At 39.1% G+C, this 19,230-nt stretch overlaps 1 protein-coding gene across 1 annotated transcript in view; it reads right to left on the bottom strand.

Annotated features, from left to right (window-relative positions):
* The window catches only part of agbl4 (AGBL carboxypeptidase 4), a 388,105-nt gene that overhangs the window by 366,448 nt on the left and 2,427 nt on the right, over nt 1-19,230 (bottom strand). The window lies entirely within an intron of this gene.

The following is a 19,230-nucleotide window of genomic DNA, read 5'->3' as shown; positions in this document are numbered from 1 at the left end:
ATGCATAATTAGGTAGAGAAAAAACATACATAAGTCGCAATGCAGTATAAGTGGCATTTTTTGCGGGTAATTAATTTTCCAAACTACTTGACCAAAACAGACATTACGTCCTCTTGGAAGGCAAGTTCTAACAATAAAAGAATAGAAAACAGGCTGAATAGGTGTAAGATATGCTAACACAATGCTTATTCAGCTACACAAAAAATAAACATGAACATTTTTTCATTTAGAAGTCGCTCTGGAGTATAAGTCACAGGAACAGCTAACCTATGAAAAAAAAGTGTGACTTATAGTCCAAAAATTACGGTATAATAATATAATAACTAATTCCATATCAAAGATGTATTTAGACGTTTTTATAAACCGATTGCAAAAATTGACTTTTTAGTGTCTTTAGTGTTTTGTGCAAGAGAAAAACAAGGCCATGATGAAACTCCACACTAAAAGAAGCAATTTTTGGTCAGTTTTAAGCCATGAAAACGTCCACTAGATGGCAGAAGTGTATTTGATTGGCGCTCAGCATGAATCTTTTGTACGCTAAAACACACTAGACGGCAATGAGGAAGTGAAATATAGTTTTGGCAATGCTGAGGAAGAAACTGTCAATACGGTAATTTCAGCTAGCTTACGATGCTATCATTGGGATACACCTATTTTGACTATGAACAACATTGCACGTTATGTTATGTTATATTATGCTATGTTATGCTATGCTATGCTATGCTATGCTATGCTATGCTATGCTATACTGCACAGAAAAGGGAAAGAAATGTGTTCATATTCTACATAAGGATCGGGAATGATGGGCAAAATTCCCCAAAAAAGTGTAGTTCCGCTTTAAAGAGTTAAACTGGTGATATCACCTGAGCTCGGCTGCAACGGCTGTGTCATGGCATCAATCACTTTTCAGATAAATTCCCAACAAAAACACTGGTAAGCGCACTCATTATGGCCGTGTCAATAATGGCCACTGAACATCATCCTCCCCGGCAAGGTCTTCATAGAGTCAATAATGAATATGCATTTTCCATACTTGTGCTCACTAATACTTCTTACTGTGTCAGACTATAGCCACGTTTACATGGACCCAAATATTCCAATTCCATTCGGTTTATTTGCTCAAACGGAAAGAATGTAACCTTTGTATACACCTCATTCCGAAAGAAAAGTGTCAATCATTGGGAACATTATTGGGGTACATCTTGGACTAGGACGACAATAACAAAGGAATAATAATAATAATTATCACCCTCGTATTTATAATAACAAGTACTACTGTCGTGGCCGTACCTACTTCACACAGTTCTGAATCCCTGATGTCGTTTTTTGATGCAACATCAGGAAAGTTTGTTTTTGATCCAAACTTTTCAAAACCGCACGTGATGTTGATGTTTACATTTTACTGGGCATGCCCCATTGACAATCCGAATGAATATATAATCGGATTCACGGGGGTGGAATATTCCTTTCCCCAATCCGATTGAGGTTATAAGACTTATTATAAGGTTATTAGTTATAAGACTAATGTCAAAATATTATGGGAACATTATTGGGGTACATCTTGGACTAGGACAACAATAACAAAAGAATAATAACAATTATCACCCTCGTATTTATAATAACAAGTACTACTGTCGTGGCTGTACCTACTTCACACAGTTTTGAATCCCTGATGTCGTTTTTGTATGCGACATCAGGAAAGTTTGTTTTTGATCCAAACTTTTCAAAACCGCACATGATGTTGATGTTTACATTTTACTGGGCATGCCCCATTGATAATCCGAATGAATATATAATCGGATTCACACAGTTCTGAATCTTGATGCGACATCAGGATAGTTTGTTTTTGATCCAAACTTTTCAAAACCGCACATAATGTTGATGTTTACATTTTACTGGGCATGCCCCATTAACTATTCTGGTTGATTATAGCGATGCATGTAGATAAGAGATTGGAATATTCCTTTCCATGTATACCATTGTTACTTTTTAATAAAAAGTAACAAATTTATGGAAGAGTCTTTTGGCGACGCTGACATGAAAGCACGTATCGCTCACGTATCGCTCTTCTCAACGAGTGCCGCTGTGGCCACCTGCTGCTTTCCACGTTTTTGCGAGTGCATCATGGCCAATTATGCAGATTCCACAATCACATCACTACATCCGCCTCCAACGTACCACCACCAGTAGATCGGAGAAACGCTACCGCTAATGGACACCCTTCAGTTTCACTTCAGGTGCACACTGCAGCGTGGGTCCTAACAGACAGCAGCCATGGGTGGCTGCGTTATTGAGCCCAACGCCGGAGGCCCTGACGTGAGAGATGGCTGCAGCCTCCAAGTCCGAATTACACGTTCAGCCCGCGAAGCAGCAAGGATATGACACACCATTGATCCCTGTTTTAATTTTATGGTGGCTAGCTCCGCATTCAAACACTTTGGTGGCCTGAGCATTTAAATCAATGCCATGTCATTTAGTTCCATACTAACATCAACTGCTTTCTGTGTGGCTGCCCTTTTAGAGAAATACATATAACCAAGATGGGGGGGGGGGGGGGCTCACGAGGAGAGGACTTGCTGCTAGTGAAAACCAATAAAAACCAAAAAATTTATTTAGTTTTTTTAAAGACGAGATATATTTGTGTGAATGAAGTTAAGGTTGGTTGAGTGGTTAGCACGCAGACCTCACAGCTAGGAGACCAGGGTTCAATTCCACCCTCGACCCTTTCTTCTTCAGGACATTCCATACGGTTATACAGTAATCCCTCGTTTATCACTGATAATTGGTTACCTGTCCGTGATAAGTGAATTTCCACAAAGTAGCATTGCTTGTTTAAAAATTTTATATTTTCATAGTGGGCTGCACGGCGGACGAGTGGTTAGGGCGCAGACCTCATAGCTAGGAGACCAGGGTTCAATTCCACCCTCGGCTATCTCTGTGTGGAGTTTGCATGTTCTCCCCGTGCATGCGTGGGTTTTCTCCGGGTACTCCGGTTTCCTCCCACATTCCAAAAACATGCTAGGTTAATTAGCGACTCCAAATTGTCCATAGGTATGAATGTGAGTGTGAATGGTTGTTTGTCTATATGTGCCTTGTGATTGGCTGGCGACCAGTCCATGGTGTACCCCGCCTCTCGCCCGAAGACAGCTGGGATAGGCTCCAGCACCCCCGCAACCCTCGTAAGGAAAAGCGGTAGAAAATGAATGAATGAATGAAAGTTAAGGTTGTGTGAAGAACAGACAACATCTGGTCCTTGAGAACATGAGGTCCATTCCTCTTGTGATTTTTCTTCATCATGTTCTTCATTGGTGTCTTGACGGGCTACGTTTAACAGACGTATTTGTGCTTGAGAGAGGATACAAGGACATTTGCACATTTTTAAATGAGCAGCTTGACCCTGGTGGTGCCCAAAAAAACTTGGCTGAAAATGTTGACAGCCTCTTAGAAACAGGAAGAAATACTGTAGTACTAAATGGACACTAGCATAGCCCATGTTGCTTTCAAGACTATTTGTTTGCATTGTTAATTTCTCATCCACACAAAAAGGTGAAAATGTCAAAATATCATTTTCTGATAAAACATAGTGGTGGTGCAGTTATGAAACCCCAGAGTGCTCACGAAAAACACCCACAGTAACTTCAGGGTATTTAGCCGAATCACCACCAAACTCGGTAGACCCATTTAGGAGTTGGACAAGAACATGCCTGTAGAATTTGAACAAAAGTAGTGGAAAAGCATGGCCGCCATCAAGAAAAACGCATTTATCCCTGTTGATTTCAACTAGTTTACAGACATAGTAGCCATGTATACATGGACCCAAATTCCAAATTCCAATTGCATTGGGTTTATTTGCTCAAACGGAAAAAATCTAACCTTTGTATACACCTCATTCCGAAAGAAAAGTGCCAATCCCAATGAATATATAATCGGATTCATGGGGGTGGAATATCCCTTTCCCCAATCTGATTGAGGTATCTTGTACCCGCTCAAACGGAAAGTTGGCAGGGTGCGTTCTTTTTTTTTTCTTTTGTTTGTTTTTTTTATTATATGCATCAGACCAATAAAAATGGCCCCTAGACTAGAATTTGGACACACAACAAAAAAAACCCCACATGAACAGAAAACATCAGCAGTTATTTTCTGAAAATAAGGTCAAAAATATTGAGAAAAAAAGCTGCCATCCACCAAGAAAAAGTCAGATTTTAATAACAGCATCATATGACGAGTAAATTAGTATTTTAATAGTATGAGCTTAATAATAAAGATGATTTTTATTAAGTTGTAATATACTGTTATACTAGTTTACAAAACAAACAAAACAAAAATAGAAGTTTTATTGCTCTCTGGTTCTACCATATCTTACTTATTGTGTGGAAATATGGGCTAATAACTATAAAAGCAATCTTCACTCGCTAAATGTACTGCAAAAAAAGGTCAGTAAGGATAATTCATAATGCTGCCTACAGAGAACATACTAACTCTGTATTTCTAAAATCATAAATACTGACCTACAGTTCATTCAGATAAACCTTGATGCCAACATGTACAATTTCACCCAGATTCTGAACGGTATTCAATAAACGTGCTAGCTAGCCAACTGATGTATACCATTGTTTTCGGAAAGATCATTCGGAAAGAGAAAAACTCCTCATGTAAACATGGCTAATGACATCATCAGCTATGAGAAGTTGAGCGGAATTCATGCAGGTTGTTCACCCACAAAAAGTATCACAAGAAACAAAATTTAAAATATCACAACCCGTTACAATCAAGTAAATATTCAGCATACACACGAGTATGTCTGCAGGAGAGGCGAAATTCATCTGAAGAGGGGGGCAGAAGAACCTGGCTAATGTAATCCCATTACAGATGTACAAGAGGGAGCAGTCACAGTTCCCAGCCCACACAATGGGCCGGTCTGCAGCCTGTAGCCATCCGCCGGATAGATGGTCTCTGCCATGCAGATGGATCATCACACAGCAGCGGCAACGGCAGCGGTCCCGTCCGCCCGCCCGAGGCCTGAGGTGGAAGTCCGTCGCACAGTCAGCCATTACTGTGGTAATAGCAGTTGTTTCCAAATGAAATGGACTGCGTGGTTACAGTGTTGCGCCTTGTCATGTTCTGAATTTTAACACACCATTGGTCAACAGGTGGGCTCTTAATGTCCTCGTTTTTATGTGTTATATGTAAAATACTGTACATTATCAGAATTATTTGAGAGGTTTTGCACCATGCTATAAAGGTGCAGGCCCACACAAGGCAGCAGCAGGTTGACCGCAGCTTTCTTAGCTAATAGACTCGAGATTAAAAGAGTGCTGTACCGCTAAGGGACTGGAGCCAGGCACCTTTTTAAACCCATTTTTGCTGTGTTCAATTTCATTATCGGAAAACATATCCGTTCCCCCCTTCAGCTCCTTTGCTGTGTGGGCAGGACTCCTGGACACAGACGAGGGGGGCTGATAAAGACAGAATTGATTCCAGCCAGCAGCCTCAGTGTTGGGGTTTAGTTTAGTCCTGCAGCTAAACGTTTTTTTTTTTTTTTTTCCATCCCTGTCTGTCTTTTTTTCCAAGGCAAGTTGTCACTAAGGCAACATCAATCTCCAGCCTCATGATTTCTTAAAACCTGCCTTCTCTCTTGATGCCTTATCACTTCATCTGCAGGCCAGATTAAAGAGGTCACCTTCCAAGTTTCTAGAAACTACCCACCCACCTAACAGGTATACTCACTTACGTTACATATTTTAAATGGTAAAACATGGTAAAAAAAAAAAAAAATCACTATTGAACAAAGCAAAATTTGTTCTCAATCAGAAATCACTCCACACTCTTTATTGCTCTCTGGTTCTACCATATCTTACTTATTGTGTGGAAATATGGGCTAATAACTATAAAAGAAATCTTCACTCGCTAAATGTACTGCAAAAAAGGTCAGTAAGGATAATTCATAATGCCGCCTACAGAGAACATACTAACTCCTTATTTGTAAAATGACAAATACTTCAACTTGCTGATATAGTTCATCTTCAAACAGCTAAAATAATGCATAAGGCTAAAAATAAGCAATTAGCTAAAAATGTCCTCCAATACTTCTCTACAAGAGAGGAGAAATATGATCTCAGGGAAGAAGTACATTTGAAACACTTCTATGCTAGGACTACGTTATGCTAGCCATAGCATTTCAGTATGTGGAATCAAACTATGGAATGGATTGAGTAAGGAAATCAAACAATGCACAACGATGAGCCAATTCAAGAAACAATACAAGCAGTTGATGTTTGCTAAATACAAGGATGAAGAGTCTTGAACCAGTCATGATGTGCTATATATATCACTATATTGACACTTACTATGGTACCCATTATGGCATTGGATGCTCATATCACCTCGTACTTCGGTACGGGACAAAAAAATATATATAAAAAATATATATAAAATACATTAAATTAAGTACGTAACTAAAAATAATAATAATAAAAAATAAAAATTAATTAAAAAAATATTTTTAAAAAAATGTAAAATATATATTTTTTAAATAAAAAAGAATAAATTATAAAAACAAAAACTTGAATTATATTAGGAAAGCAGGAAGTGAACAAATGTAACAGTTACTGATTGTAAAAGTACCAGATGGAGGGGTAGGATTTAATAAGCTTTGCTTCTTCCTACTCCTTTTGGACATGTGGAACTGGGAACTGATTATGGGATGCACTCAATTGGAATCTGATGCATGTTCAAATGAAATTAAACCATTACCATTACCATTAATTGATGGAAGGTAAATCTGCAAGGGGCCCACCCATGTGTGGTCAGAAGCTGGTGGGAAAATCAAATCGGTTATTGTCAGGTTTTAACCAATTAACTGCTGTAAACAAGGGAATTTATTACCCGTGCTTGCCCTTGTTCCCCTCCAATTATGCGTGGAAGTGGTACATTTTGAGCTTCTTCCCTACTCCGTTTGAAACCCTTTATACTTTCTGAGAAAAAATAAATGTGAGGCCAACTGGTTAGCTTGTTAGCTCATAAATGTGAGGCCAGCTTGTTAGCTCATCTAGAGCCCCTGCAGCGTAAGAGCATCCAGTGTAAACAATGTATAATATGAGTGTAATGGTGACTATAGGGGTGTTATTTCATGTCTATAGGGCTCTAATGTTATCAACCCTATTCAGAAAATCAAATCGGTTATTGTCGGGTTTCAACCAATTAACTGCTATAAACAAGGGAATTTATTACCCGTCCTTGCCCTTGTTCCCCTCCAATTATATGTGGAAGTGGTACATTTTGGGCTTCTTTCCTACTTTGTTTAAAACCCTTTATTCTTTCTTAGAAAAAATAAATGTGAGTCCAACTGGTTAGCTTGTTAGCTCATCAGCTTGCGAGCTAGCGGCTGTCTAGAGCCCATGCAGCATAAGAGCATCCAGTGTAAACAATGCATAATATGAGCGTAATGGTGACTATAGGGGTGTTATTTTATGTCTATAGGGCTCTAATGTTATAATCCCTATTTAGAAAATCAAATCAGTTTTTCATGCCCAAACTATGAAGATATTTGATTTATTAGCGATGGAGTTGATATAGTAGAAATTACATTACTATTTCTTTAACTTAAAAAACTACATTCAGTTAGCTTAATTGGAGAAATAATATATAAGATGTGACTCCTCGCTCTTGTTACCTTTTTCTTTTTCTTTCTGCCTGCTATGTTTCTTTTTTTTTTTCCCATGAAGCTCAGTGACCTTAAATTACTCTGACTCTTGAGGGCTTTCCAAACGAAGATCCATTCATCTGAATGTGAGGGCGTACTCCTGACATGTGATGTATTGAGAGGCACTCTTAGCCGCTCTGTCTCTCTTACATGTCCTTGGCAGCAACAGAGACGCTTCACTGCTCAGATCACTAAAATTCCTCTCTTCACTTCTTCTCCTCCTTTGAAGCCAAGGGAAATGTCGAAAGATATATTTGAGATAAAGTCGGGTTATTGGGGGTAGGGGTGTTGCTTTTGATGGATGCTATTTATTGGTCATTTGTTTCTATGCGATGTTTGTGACATTGATTATTCAGTTTATTTAGTACATGTCGGACTTTCCATTAAAGAACCACAGCTCACCAGCGCTGGCAGGATTCATGCCGCTACCGCTACCATGCTTGACGCAATTATCGCCCGACTCGGATTCCCAGCTATTTAGACAACAATGGCCATGTGTTCACCGGGGAATAAATCTATACCGCTATACAAGCCATGCATTCACTACTCTAAAGTATATCCATAGTATTATCGCTTGAGAAGATGTACAGTAATGAAAACGGTTGCTGAAATGTGCAGGATGGATAATAGCATCGGGATAATAGCAAGGAAAAGCCAAGTAAGCAAATGATCCAAGAATGCTGCCTGACATTTGGACCTGTTCTATTATATCATGTCTAATCATTGACGGAAAACATTCCCAAAGTGGCAGTCGGAAGCCTGCTCTGCCAGAAAGTGGTACAAACAAGAACAGTGTTATATAAGTTAATTGTTGATGGCACCGATATGAGCCAACCAGAACCTCATCTTTGCAAAATGTCAGCAAATGCTAGCAGTCACAAGTTTTAATCGACATTTCCAATAGTCAAAGGTGGTATTAATTATGATTTTTGGTCTTCCATGTGTCGTTTGTATGATGTTCTAAGGCTGCGTTCACACTGCAAGTCAATCCCGATTTAACTTTTTTTTCCTCAAAGTTTTCCCTCGTTTATAGCAGTTAATTGGTTAAAACCCGACAACAATAAATTAATTTCTACTATATCAACTCCATCGCTAATAAATCAAATATCTTCATAGTTTGGGCATGAAAAACTGATTTGATTTTCTAAATAGGGATTATAACATTAGAGCCCTATAGACATGAAATAACACCCCTATAGTCACCATTACACTCATATTATACATTGTTTATACTGAATGCTCTTATGCTGCAGGAGTTCTAGACAGCCGCTAGCTCGCAAACTGATGAGCTAACAAGCTAACCAGTTGGCCTCACAATTATTTTTTTTTCTAAGAAAGAATAAAAGGTTTTAAACAGAGTAGGGAAGAAGCCCAAAACGTACCACTTCCACACATAATTGGAGGGTAACGAGGGCAAGGACGGGTAATAAATTCCCTTGTTTATAGCAGTTAATTGGTTAAAACCCGACAATAACCGATTTGATTTTCTGAATAGGGATTATAACATTAGAGCCCTATAGACATGAAATAACAACCCTATAGTCACCATTACACTCATATTATGCGTTGTTTCCACTGGATGCTCAGCCGCTAGCTCGCAAGCTGATGAGCTAAGAAGCTAACCAGTTGGCCTCACATTTTATTTTTTCTAAGAAAGAATAAAGGGTTTTAAATAGAGTAAGGAAGAAGCCCAAAACGTACCACTTCCACACATAATTGGAGGGTAACGAGGGCAAGGACGGGTAATAAATTCCCTTGTTTATAGCAGTTAATTGGTTAAAACCGACAATAACCGATTTGATTTTCTGAATAGGGATTATAACATTAGAGCCCTATAGACATGAAATAACAACCCTATAGTCACCATTACACTCATATTATGCGTTGTTTACACTGGATGCGCAGCCGCTAGCTCGCAAGCTGATGAGCTAAGAAGCTAACCAGTTGGCCTCACATTTGATTTTTTCTAAGATAGAATAAAGGGTTTTAAATAGAGTAGGGAAGAAGCCCAAAATGTATCACTTCCACACATAATTGGAGGGTAACGAGGGCAAGGACGGGTAATAAATGCAATATTTATCAGATGCGAGTGCAGCCTACGTCATCAAAAGCTAACAAACATCACAATTTGTCACAAAAATAGACGGGCACGACGATGGAGATCTGAGTTGTTTACTTCGGTGGATTTTACCAAATCTGAATCGGGCAACATCCCGTGCTTCAGGTTCCGTGAAAATAATCAGAGTTTTGTCCGCTAGCCTGACATTTCCAATATGTTGTTTTCTCTTGTTCCTTACAGTTGTTTTCAATCTGACCTATCGGTTATTGGCTAGTGATTTCTTGCCTCTCTTGTTTCTCTTGCCGCATCGGCCCCAAGTGTTACTGAACTCATTACAGCGCAATCAGCCCCAGGCCATTGAAGTGTGCACCCAGAGGGAGCAATAACTGTAAATAAACACTACTGCAGGCTCTCTGATAACATGTTAGCCAGATGATAACAGGCCTTCTAAGTAGGCCTGTTGACCTTCTTGTTGCCTTGGGCTTGCCAAGGACTCCTTAGGTCCCTGCACTTTTATCTGCGATTGTAGCTTCTTCTAAGGATGCTCTTAGTACGTAGTAGAGCGAAATGCGAAGCTCCTGGAAAAAAAAAAGGCACATAACCGAGTCGAGCCCGTCCTCCGTCCCTGTAGGTTTGAGTTAATTAGCTCGTAAAACGATGGCATGAAACGACTTGGTTAGTGCAAAGCCACAGCTAACCTACCGTTTTAAGCTGGCAGTTCCACTCATATGAAGGCTTCATGTTTGACAGTAGCCGGGGCCTAAAGCTGTGGGGCTGAATCACCATCTGGATGAGATTGATAACACAATTAAACCATTACCAATGGTGAACGCATCACTATGACCCATTACTACAGCGACCACTTCAGATGGATCACACCAGTCTTGCTGTAGGGTCTTCTGGAAGGAAGGAAGGAAGGGAGGGGGGGGGGATACAATTATAAAAGGCTAGCTTGAAAATTGCACTCTCTTCAGAATGTGAAGGCAGGTCTGTACATCATCAGATATGTGCGGCTTGCCTGCATATCTCACTGCTGTCCTCGGGCTTGGCTTTCTTCGTTTATATTGAAACGAGAAAGTCACTGGAGCATGGGTGGACTGGAAAAACTGCAAAAATGATATTTCTCCTTTTGTCCACTCTTATCAAGCACCGGTATCTTGTTTTGGCGGTATCTTATGATTGTTATGGCATTTGCTAACTATTTAGCATGTCGCCATCGATCGCAATGGTAGTTTGGGTGGATCTCATCTCATCAGTCAGCTGACTTTAAACTCCTTTCTTGATTCGCCGTTGCCCCTTCCCACTGTGGAGATGAAGTGGACGTCTCAAGCTACACATGGATAATGCGATTTTCATCCTAATTATTCCAATTACCAATAATCCGTTCACTTGTAGCGGCTAGTTATGTGGAAAAAAACGTGATTTCTTTTCGATGTTTTGATGGTTTTCGTAATGGTTTTTTGATGGTTTTGGTGTCCTGAACAGTTCCACTGTGCGCACACAACCACCTGTTGGTGTAGCATACTAGCCTGCCAAGATAACGTTCCTTTTGCTCTTTTCGTCCATGACTGGCCTATCAAATAAGTAGAATGGCACATTGTATTTACGTTTTCATTCATCAGAGTCAGTCAGCCTCAACATGTAGCTCTTGACTTAGCGTTCATCACAGTAGAGTGTTGTCCCGCTCTTGTTTACACTGGAAAATTGAAGTTTTCCACTCATAAATACCATTTTGTCCGATGACAACAACGGTCACCGATAATTATCAGCCCGATATCGGTCTCTGGATTTTATCTTTCTGACTATAGGGGTGTTATTTTATGTCTTCAGGGCTCAAATAATGTTCATTAATTAATTCATTTTCTACCGCTTATTCTCATGAGGGTTGCGCAGAGGGTGCTGGAGCCTATCCCAGCTGTCTTCGGGCGAGAAGCGGGGTACACCCTGGACTGGTCGCTAGCCAATCACAGGGCACATATAGACAAACAACCATTCACACTCACATTCACCTAGCATGTTTTTGGAATGTGGGAGGAAACCGGAGTGCCCGGAGAAAACGCACGCATGCACGGTGAGAACATGCAAACTCCACACAGAGATGACCGACGGTGGAATTGAACCCTGGTCTCCTAGGTGTGAGGTCTACATGCTTGTTGAAGTGGCTAGGCATTACAGTAATCAGGTTTGAGAGAGTGTAAATAGTTGTCTGAACACCCAAATCGAAACCCAAAGTATGTGTGTCAGTTCATGTTTGGCAGTGTATACCCTACAGAGATGCGTCAATGTGGCAACAGTAGCTCATATTTTCAAATATATTTGAATATGAATGTTTTAGATGCCGAATAGCACAAGGGAGATTAAGAGTGCCGTGTTTTTTTGTTGTTGATGTGTGTTTTTTTTTTTTTTTATCTGTTTCTGTGGGAGTGGATTCCCAGATCCTGTACACCGTGTGACAAATGATTGTCGTGTACATCATAAATATTAATGTACATCATGCGGAGTGCTTGGCAGCAACATCCACCCCCAGCCCCAAAAACTAAGCTGTTTAGAATGATAATAAAACAAAAAAACTCTCCATACTGTCTGTCAACTATCAGCAGGATTGCGCATCGCTAGTTCAGGTGGATTTTTCACAGGAAAAATCTATTACCTACTGGGTGCAAATTCCCAATACTTCTGCCTGACTTTCCGCGTTAAGAGTGTTATTACCTTAGTTAAATTCCCTTGTTTATAGCAGTTAATTGGTTAAAACCCGACAACAATAAATTAATTTCCTTTATATAAATTCCATTGCTAATAAATCAAATATCTTCATAGTTTGGGCATGGAAAACTGATTTGATTTTCTAAACAGGGATTATAACATTAGAGCCCTATAGACATGAAATAACAACCCTATAGTCACCATTACACTCATATTATACAATGTTTACACTGGATGCTCTTGTGCTGCAGGGGCTCTAGATGAGCTAACAAGCTAACCAGTTGGCTTCACATTTTATTTTTTCTAAGAAAGAATAAAGGGTTTCAAACAGAGTAGGGAAGAAGCCCAAAACGTACCACTTCCACACATAATTGGAGGGTAACGAGGGCAAGGACGGGTAATAAATCCCCTTGTTCATAGCAGTTAATTGGTTAAAACCCGACAATAACCGATTTGAGTCTCTGAATAGGGATTATAACATTAGAGCCCTATAGACATGAAATAACACCCCTATAGTCACCACTACACTCATATTATACATTGTTTACACTGGATGCTCTTATGCTGCAGGGGCTCTAGATGAGCTAACAAGCTAACCAGTTGGCCTCACATTTATTTTTTTTCTAAGAAAGAATAAAGGGTTTCAAACAGAGTAGGGAAGAAGCCCAAAACGTACCACTTCCACACATAATTGGAGGGGAACAAGGGCAAGGACGGGTAATGAATTCCCTTGTTCATAGCAGTTAATTGGTTAAAACCCGACAATAACCGATTTGATTTTCTGAATAGGGATTATAACATTAGAGCCCTATAGACATGAAATAACAACCCTATAGTCACCATTACGCTCATATTATACAATGTTTACACTGGATGCTCTTGTGCTGCAGGGGCTCTAGATGAGCTAACAAGCTAACCAGTTGGCTTCACATTTTATTTTTTCTAAGAAAGAATAAAGGGTTTCAAACAGAGTAGGGAAGAAGCCCAAAATGTACCACTTCCACACATAATTGGAGGGTAACGAGGGCAAGGACGGGTAATGAATTCCCTTGTTCATAGCAGTTAATTGGTTAAAACCCGACAATAACCGATTTGATTTTCTGAATAGGGATTATAACATTAGAGCCCTATAGACATGAAATAACAACCCTATAGTCACCATTACGCTTATATTATACAATGTTTACACTGGATGCTCTTGTGCTGCAGGGGCTCTAGATGAGCTAACAAGCTAACCAGTTGGCTTCACATTTTATTTTTTCTAAGAAAGAATAAAGGGTTTCAAACAGAGTAGGGAAGAAGCCCAAAATGTACCACTTCCACACATAATTGGAGGGTAACGAGGGCAAGGACGGGTAATGAATTCCCTTGTTCATAGCAGTTAATTGGTTAAAACCCGACAATAACCGATTTGATTTTCTGAATAGGGATTATAACATTAGAGCCCTATAGACATGAAATAACACCCCTATAGTCACCACTACGCTCATATTATACATTTTTTACACTGGATGCTCTTATGCTGCAGGGGCTCTAGATGAGCTAACAAGCTAACCAGTTGGCCTCACATTTATTTTTTTTCTAAGAAAGAATAAAGGGTTTCAAACAGAGTAGGGAAGAAGCCCAAAGCGTACCACTTCCACACAAAATTGGAGGCGAACAAGGGCAAGGACGGGTAATGAATTCCCTTGTTCATAGCAGTTAATTGGTTAAAACCCGACAATAACCGATTTGATTTTCTGAATAGGGATTATAACATTAGAGCCCTATAGACATGAAATAACAACCCTATAGTCACCATTACGCTCATGTTATACAATGTTTACACTGGATGCTCTTGTGCTGCAGGGGCTCTAGATGAGCTAACAAGCTAACCAGTTGGCCTCACTTTTTATTTCCAGAGTCTCAAAAGGCCCGGACTCTTTATTGGACTGCAGCATAAAGAAACACCGGACTGTGCATGACTGTTCTGCATTCCGCCGCATAAGTTCGATTCTATCGACGGAATCGATTGCAAAAGCAGATGAGTCTGTGATGTGCTTATCAATGGACCCCATTAAACATTTGTCACCCGTGGGAGGGGGGGGGGGTCGAGGGGGGGGGACGTCTTCGACCAAAGAAGTCGGTGACAGCAGGCTGCAGTCTTGACTAATCAGTGAGTGTTTAATTACATCTGCAAAGTCCAGAGGTGCAGGAAAACAATAACCCCGCTCTGTCAGTGTCATCCTTTGTTACAACAGATGGGACTTTCGTCAGCAACATCGTGTGGAAGCTTTCACAAAAGAAATCGGGACTTAGCCGAAAATGTAAACAGTTTGATTGTGGGAGGAAACAAATGTGACAAAGCTAGATAAGAATGTCATTTGGATTTTACTCCAAAAATAATTAGCGTTTTGATATCAAGTTAAGGAATCTTTGCCTTGTGAACATAAGAATAGACACCGAATTTAAGTTTTGCAGATTAACAAAGTTTATTCTCTATAGCAGGGGTCTCAAACTCAATTTACTTCGGGGCCACTGGAGCTAGGGTACGGGTGAGACTGGGCCGCATCAGGTTTTCCAAAAAAAAAAAAAACGCATTTATTAAAAACAAAAAAATTTAAAAAACTTTGCTTTGGTTCCAATTTTCTACAAGAAAAGCTCTGATAAAACATTCCACTGTTCTCAAATATATTAGTTTTTATTTTTCTACACAAAATAAGCTGAAAAATAAATAAACTAATCAAGAATAAAGAAAATCAATCAATCAGTAATAAATAAATAAATATAATAATAATAATAATAAAACGGCAAATAATAAAAACTTAAGAAACCACATATAGTTGGTGGGTAGACAAATCATTTTTTTCAGATTAAAATAAACAAAGCATTATTAGAGCCCTGTAGACATGACAAAACACGACTATAGTCACATTTATACTTTTTTTATTTACAACATATTGCGCAACTGCAGGGTCTTGAGACACATGCTAACTCGCAAACTCGAGAGCTAGCGACCTAAACGGTAGCCTTCAAGTTATTTCCTTTAAATTTAAATAGCCAAAAACTTACCACTTCCACACGGATAGGGAGGATAACTATTAACAGTTATTTGACCTTTAACATGAACATTAATAAAACGTAATATTTTTTTCTGGGTACATGATACCATACAGCATCCATATCAAACTTGCGCAGGCCGCACTAACATTAAACTTTCATATCAAGGCGGGGGCCTCAAACTAGTGTCCTGCGGGCCACATTTGGCCCGCGGGCCGCGTGTTTGAGACCCCTGCTCTATAGTGAGTATGCATTTTTATAAGTAGACTATGAATATTTGCACATTCCTTCTGCGGAAATCATGCACAAAATGACAGAGTATGTCATAGTTTAGCGTGACCTGTTGTGTTTGAGACGCCCACCGTATGTAAATAAGGTGTCCATCAGTGCGTATGGCTGACAACGGTGTGAGTTTAGCCTCGTCTAAATGTAAATTGGGTTTCATACCTTTGGCAAACAGCTTACACGACGAGTGTCTATCTAAACACTGGATAATATTTTGTTATACAAATAGTATATGCTTTCAGAAATGAACACATGGTTGCCAACCACAGGAAGGGGCTACACCTTTCTGAACGTAAGAGAATTCAAATAATTTCAAAGAAAACATATACATGCATATAATCCGAGGTATGAAAAATTGATGTCAATTTAATGCAATTTCATGCATATATGATTACTTGTAAAAAGCTTTTTTTGGAGAAAGTAATGCCTGCCTCAGCTGTACCTACAAAGAAATCCATAACGTTTAATGAGACGTGGTAATGAGTGAGCACAGGTCAAGCTAAAAGTGTACTTCCGCTTGGTCAGTCAAAGATCCTAAATTGAAGCGTCACTACAGCACGACGTGACATTCGAGGGATTGTTAGCCAATTTTGATCAAATTCACAAAAACACAAATAGCACAAAATCCTTGTGTATGACCTGCAGTCAAGTCTGTTGGTGACAGTGGCATGGCCATGTGTCTGCATGAGTGCCGGCAGCACTAGAGAAGCTGTGGTTCACTGAAGGAAACAAGAATTCCAAAGAGTGGCAAGATAATTGTGGCTAGCTCACAGTCATGCATGATTGTTAGCATGTCGTGGTCATGTGGAGAGCTGCGGTTTACTGAGGAGAAACATTCATTCCAACAAGTGAGTGGCAAGACAACTGTGTATTGCCTGCAATCAAGCATGATGGTGGCAATGACAATATTTGGGGCTGCATGAGTGCTGCCAACACTGGAGGAGATGTTGTTCATCCGAGGTAACATGACTTCCAACGACTCAGTTGCAAGAAGAGTTGGGTCTGGTCAACAGTAAAGCATGGTAGTAATGCCATGAGTTGGGGCTGCATGAGTGCTGCCAACACTGAAGGAGATGTCGTTCATCCGAGGCAACATAACTTTCAACAACTCAGTTGCAAGAAGAGTTGGGTCTGAAGAATCTGAGAAGCAATGCAATTGTGTCTCTACCTACAGTCAAGCATGGTGGTAGTAACATCATGATTTGGGGCAGCATGAGTGCTGCCAGTAAAGAGCTGCGGTTCATTCGGGGAAACTTGAACTCCAAGAACTGAGAAGCATAAAAATTGTGTCTCTACCTACAGTCAAGCATGGTGGTAGTAACATCATGATTTGGGGCTGCATGAGTGCTGCCAGTAAAGAGCTGCGGTTCATTCGGGGAAACTTGAACTCCAAGAACTGAGAAGCATAAAAATTGTGTCTCTACCTACAGTCAAGCATGGTGGTAGTAACATCATGATTTGGGGCTGCACGAGTGCTGCCAGTAAAGAGCTGCGGTTCATTCGGGGAAACTTGAACTCCAAGAACTGAGAAGCATAAAAATTGTGTCTCTACCTACAGTCAAGCATGGTGGTAGTAACATCATGATTTGGGGCTGCACGAGTGCTGCCAGTAAAGAGCTGCGGTTCATTCGGGGAAACTTGAACTCCAAGAACTGAGAAGCATTAAAATTGTGTCTACCTACAGTCAAACATGGTGGTAGTAACATCATGATTTGGGGCTGCATGAGTGCTGCCAGTAAAGAGCTGCGGTTCATTCGGGGAAACTTGAACTCCAAGAACTGAGAAGCATGAAAATTATGTCTCTACCTACAGTCAAGCATGGTGGTAGTAGCGTCATCATTTGGGGCTGCATGAGTGCTGCCGGTAGAGAGCTGCAGTTCATTTGGGGAAACCTCAACTCTAAGAGCTGAAAAGCATGAATATTGTGTCTCACCTACAGTCTACAAAGTACACAGACAACCCTCAGTTATTTACGTCCAAGTTTAATTTTTAAAGGATACAAAGTTAATAAAATATATGAATATTTGCTCAAATGTGAGGGTTGTACTAACTTTTGTGAGATACTGTAAACCCTGTTCATTTGATATGAGCAAGCAAACATCCTCCTCCCCCACCCGTTGTAACTTTAATAATGCATTTACCGGAGAGATATTAATATATCAATTCCATAAATCATTCAGGGGATGCATCCGGAGGCAGACATACTGGTATGTTAGCTGATCTCCAACTGGGAGCTCAGAACCCATTAATCAATGTCTCAGCTCCTCTGACCATGTCATTGGTGGAAATGAGCAAATGTAGAAAAGAAAAGCAAAGAAGACAATTCGCAGTGTGTAGAAATGTATCAGTCATATTCTAATGCCAAATATTATTTTTTGTGTTTTAAATGAATTAAAATGGACTCAAAATCATGTGTGTATTTACTTAGTCAGTAGCCGACCCCAGCAGCTAGATAGACAAAATTAGTGTGATGACTACAATATCACGTAGGTATCATATCATTGTAGTTGCACATTACTTACAGACAGAAGGACTGCAAAGTAGACAAGAATTCTAACATATTCTGCAACAACAAAAAAAAGTCCTGTATGCTGTTTCATTTGTTTCACAAATAAGATCATATTTCTCTTGTAGAAAAGTATTGAATTAACTAAAAATGTCATCCAATAAAAGTTTTGAATTAGCTAAAAATGTCATCCAATACTTCTCTACAAGATAAAAAAAAATTAAAAACTAAATTTTTTTTCATAAAAATTAATAAAATAAATTAATAGATAAAATAAATTTGCTAAATACAAGGATGAAGAGTCTTGAACCAGTCATGATGTGCTATATATATCACTATATTGACACTTACTATGGTACCCATTATGGCATTGGATGCTCATATCACCGCGTACTTTGGTACGGGACAAAAAATAAAAAATTGTAAGAAAATTTTAAAACTAAAAAAAATTAATAAAAATTAATAAAAATTAATAAAATAAATTCATAAATAAAATAATTTTGCTAAATACAAGGATGAAGAGTCTTACTATGGTACCCATTATGTCATTGGATGCTCATATCACCTCGTACTTTGGTACGTGAAATAATAATAATAAAAAATAAAAATTAATTTAAAAAAATTAAAAAAATGTTTTTAATTAAAAATATTTTTTTATTTAAAATACAAAAAAATAATAAAATATAAAAACAAAAACTTGAATTATATTAGGAAAGCAGGAAGTGAACAAATGTAACAGTTACTGATTGTAAAAGTACCAGATGGAGGGGTAGGATTTAATAAGCTTTGCTTCTTCCTACTCCTTTTGGACATGTGGAACTGTGAACTGATTATGGGATGCACTCAATTGTAATCTGATGTATAATCTGCATGTTCAAATGAAATTAAACCATTACCATTACCATTACATGTTAAATTATATATGGTATTTATTTT

Source organism: Doryrhamphus excisus, linkage group LG4 (assembly GCF_037039965.1).
Source record: "Doryrhamphus excisus strain RoL-2023G ecotype Guam linkage group LG4, RoL_Dexc_Guam_v1.1, whole genome shotgun sequence".
NCBI classification, from domain to species: Eukaryota; Metazoa; Chordata; class Actinopteri; order Syngnathiformes; family Syngnathidae; genus Doryrhamphus; species Doryrhamphus excisus.
Note: the sequence above shows the minus strand (reverse complement) of the source record. Positions and strands in the feature narration are given on the sequence as shown.